The sequence below is a fragment of the Mus caroli genome, unplaced genomic scaffold, assembly GCF_900094665.2.
Source record: "Mus caroli unplaced genomic scaffold, CAROLI_EIJ_v1.1 scaffold_12485_1, whole genome shotgun sequence".
In the NCBI taxonomy this organism is placed as follows: Eukaryota; Metazoa; Chordata; class Mammalia; order Rodentia; family Muridae; genus Mus; species Mus caroli.
In genome coordinates this window covers 27,039-31,789 of record NW_018390223.1, presented here as the reverse complement: position 1 = coordinate 31,789, position 4,751 = coordinate 27,039, and positions in this window count along the sequence as shown.

Sequence of the window (4,751 nt, the reverse complement as noted above, 5' to 3'; positions counted from 1 at the left end):
CTCTGTCATCTCTCACCAACACAGGGGTAAGCGCAGGGCAGTGGGGAGGGAGAGGAACTAAATCACATCTATTACATTACCCTGTTCTCAGCATTCTGCATGTAACTGTTACTCATCTCTTACTGCAGTTGATGAACCAACCTTTTCATAGGAGCGTGTACACAGTAACACACAGAGGCAGACAGGGTTACAGCTGTGCAGGGTTCAGACTCAGGCTACCAGAGGATTCTTTTCCCAGCAGAGAAGGGGACAACTGTCTAGAAGCAGTGTGTGGTAGCACACATGCTTGTTCATACGTGGACTCAAGATTTAAATATGTTAGACTGGAACAGCAAGGGGACCACTTGGGAAGGGGCAGCAGGAGAGGCAGGACAGGGAGATTAGAGAAGGTGAAATGACCAGAGGGCCATGATTTCCATGTGTGTATGTGCCACAATATAGCTGAGCATAGAGGTGTGTGCCTCTGACCCCAGAACTGCATAGGGGGATCCAGAATGTTAGGGGTTTAAACACAGCCTCTGCTACATAGTGAGTCTGAAGGCAGCCTGAGGTCATGTGACCCCATCCCAATCAAAGGGACTACAGAGGATGCCTGAACCTGGAGCTGTGGGAGCTGGCATCTTTGTCATGCTCTCTGTGTGGTTGGGAAGATGCTGGAGCTCATGAAGACAGTGTGGGCAGAGAAAGAGCACCGTGCTGCTGATGCACAGATCACCGTCATGGCCTTAAGGTGCCACACACCTGCTTGTGTCCTTAGACTTGATGCTGATCTCCCTGCTGCTGCTGCTGATAGGTGCTGGGCATTTTGTGTGACTTCAATGATGATCTACATTCAGCTTTCCACAGGAACTGTTGGGAGACACAGCATCCCAGGAAGGAGATCATGAGCCTTCAGGGTCTCAAACAGGATAGCATCCCATCACTTGCTAAGGACACCTGCTGAGCAAGGATACTGAAGCCAGACAGAACATCCAAACAGGAAACAGGTTAGGCCATTAAGGTCCTGTCTTTAATGACTTGGCTCTGAAACATCCCAAGTCCCTGANNAATTTTTATAATTAGATTTAGAATCAAATATTCACACAAAGGCCACATACACATAAATGGAATTAAAGTTAAAGTGCACCAGTACACAATTCATCTGAAATATTTCTGTTGTTTAGTTTTAGAAGCAGACTTCTGTAAGTCTGTAAATTTCTCAGACAAGAACAAAGTGTTATTAGTCATAGAGTATAGCCTCCCCTTGACATTGTGATTTGTCAGGAATTGGATTGCTCCCCATTCCTGCCAACCAGGTGACACTCCTGTTATTGCCCCAGCTTATTTACATGTTAATTTGCATCTCAGGGTCTCATTAGCTCAACAACTGTTCACTGTCAGTGATGAGGTTTATCTGGCCTTTACAAAGTATCTTCAAGGGGCTGAAAAGATGGCCCGCAGGTAAGAACATTTGCTGTTCCTCCAGAGAGTGATGGTTGTGACTCAGCACCCTGTCTCCTTGTGGATGGGAGAAGGAGATCCGCCTGTAACTCCAATGTACCTCTGACATCATCTCCTGGTTTCCTTGGACACTGGACACTCACAGGCTTGTCTGTCTAGGCCTGTGGCTGAAGGCACCAGAAATCACCAAACCAAACCCTAAGGGATAATGAAAGAAATCAAAGCCAGTGTCATCTGTCACACATGGAGAAGTAAGATCTGGGGCACTTTGCTGAAATTTTCAATACCAGGAAGCCCATTTTAAAAACACATAATCCAGTTATTATAATTATTAGCTATATGCCTAGATTGGGCAGACCCCTTGTTACTTGCAGTTCCTCCTGGCCACGAGGTTCTAGCCCATTATGGCTTCCTCCTCCTCTTCAGTCTTCTCTCCTGCCCCTCTCATCCTTTTCTGTTTCCCTACCTGCCCCCACTCTCAAACCTCCAGCCCCACCTTTCCCTTCCACTGCCCAACCACAGGCACGAGCCTTTACTGACCAGTTAAAATGGGGAGCAGGATCACTTGAGATCACCTGAGTACATGATGATCAGCAGCAGGACAGCCCACAGCTGGACACTAAGCTTGTTTCCTGCAGACCCTGTGTGATTTGTCTGTTCATCTCTCAGGTGCACATCCACAGCTGAGATAAGACCTAACAGAGATGCTTCTCTCTCCTGTAACTCCGGTACCGATTCCTGAACCTCGACAATCTTATATTTTACATCTTGTGTTCTGGAACACAGGGAACTCAGGGAAGAAAGAAGCATGGGGGACTCGCTACCCAGACTCGGAGGAAGTGGGCTGTGTGGAACTGAGGAGTGGTGACCAGCCACATGGCAGAACTTAGAATAGTATAAATGGGATAACTGAATTATGAGACAGGTGGGAAATGGCATAGCATAAAGCTTAGGCATTCATAAATAAATGTAAGTCTGCCATCATTATTTAGAGCAAGGTAGGACAAGCAGGAATCTCCGACAGATAACAGGAGCAGTAGCAAGCATACACAGAAGGTGTTGCCCAGATCAGAAATGGGGAGGGGCTCCCGCTCAACTATTCTGGATTACAGGTGTGTCTTCCTACCTCAAAGAAAAGGATCAGAAATTTACCTTCCCGCTTTAAATTAAGCAAAAACGCCTCACAGATGGTGTCCTCCATTTTGGAGTTTTAGTTAACCCCACATGTAGCTGACATCAAAGAACCAACACCATGGTCTCTGCCTGAGTTTTGGAACTGCTCTGTTTGGGGCTTTGCAGCTCCTTTTAGCACTCATGGCTCTGCCTCCTGCCTCCCCTCTTACAGGGAGTTTTCTTCCCACGGGTGGAAAAGCACATAAAGTTTCTCTGGATGTAACTTTGATGAGAGCAGGGCGGCCTGAGACCTGAGACCCCTGGAGAAGTGCAGACAAGAAGGAGGCCCTGGGACAGCTCAGCAGCCTGCATCCCCTTTACCCTCAGCTCTGTGGGCTCAGATGCTGTCATCTTTGTTTCTTCCACCAGGCGGCGCTGTTGCCCAAGAATGTGATTCTTCCCTTTCATCTTCAAAAGGTGAGACCCTGGAGGGTCTGCAGTGGGAGGGAAGATGGGAATGGGTACACCTTTCTCTGCAGGAATGCTATGGATGTTGGGATGTCATGGTCCGTTAAAAATTAGCATTCAAATATCTGATTGGAGTTTATTTTGTTCATGGGGAATCAAAAACTAACATTGGCTCAAGTGCAAAGATGAGCACACACTGTGTCTTCTTCCTGGGATGAGGCTGTGATCAGTATTTTGTATTTTTCATTCTATGACTCTTTTGCAAATTGTCTTCAGTACGGTGTATTTCAATCATACATTCCTGTCCTGTTCCAGAGCTGGCTTCACTGGCTGGTGATACAGATTTGTCTAAGGAGAATCATTTGTTTTTTATACATGAGTATGTAGGCACACAACCATTCTATCCTTGGGAACTGAAGTTGCAGATGGTCGACAGCCGCCATGTGCTGATGGAACTCACCCTGGATCCTCTGCAACAGCAACACGTGCTCTCAGCTCTGAGCCATCTCTCCAGCCACCATTGGAATGTTCACATCAGGAAACCACACAGCTGATCCACAGCCTGCTGCTGAGCACCTTGAGAGAAACTAGAGGCACAGGAAGAGACAGTGTCAGTGCAGCGCTCAGGAGGTAGGGGAGCTGGGCACTGATGGGGAGAGGCCTGAGGGACAGAGACAGAGAGGGGCTGAGCAGGACAGGACAGAGGCAAAGGGGGAGACCTAACTCAGCAGAGTCCCCTGTTGGAGGGTATCTCTGTCAGATTGCGCTGGACACATCTGCAGAACCCTGCTGGCCTCTTACATTTCATAGTGAACACTGTGCTGGTTTGAATGAGAACAGCTCATAGGAATGAATCCTTCAAATCCAGCTGATGGAACTGTTCAGAAAGGACTGGGAGGTGTGGCCTTGTTGGAGGATGTGTGCCCCTGGGTTGGGCACTGAGGATTTAACAGACTTTCTCTATTCCCAGGGTCTCAGCCTTTGCTTGCAAATCAAGTCCTGAGCTCTCAGCTGTTCCTCCACCACACCTTCCCTCTGCCATCATGGACTCAAACCCTCTGAAACTAGAGAAGAGATTAAACATTGTTTTATATGTTGCCTTGATTACAGTGTCTTATCACAGTAATAAAAAACTAACTAAAGCTGGTGTGGTGACACATGCCTTCAATCCCAGTGTGGTGGATTGAATAGGTGGTCCCATAGACTCGTGTTTGAAAGCTTGGCCCACAAGGAGTGGCACTATTAGGAGGTGTGACCTTGTTGGAGGAAATGTGTCACTGTGGGGGTGGGCTTTGAGGTCTCCTATGCTCATGCTCTGCCCAGTGTAGAATGACAGCCTCTCCCTGGCTGCCTTTGCATCAGGGTGTAGAAGTCTCCCCTACCCAGCACCATGTCTACCTGCACACTGGCATGCTTCCTATTATAATGAACTAAATCCCTGAAACTGTAAACCAGCTTCTACTAAATGCTCCTCTTTAGAAGGAATGCCTTGGCCAGGCAGTGGTGGCACACGCCTTTAATCCCAGCACTTGGAACGCAGAGGCAGGTGGATTTCTGAGTTCGAGGTCAGCCTGGTCTACTGAGTGAGTTCCAGGACAGGCAGGGCTACACCCTCTCTTGGGAAACAAAAAACAAAAAACAAAACAAAACAAAACAAAACAAAACAAAACAAAAAATCAAACAAAGTCATGGTGCTTTGTTTTTGTTTTTTGTCTTTTTTGTTTGTTTGT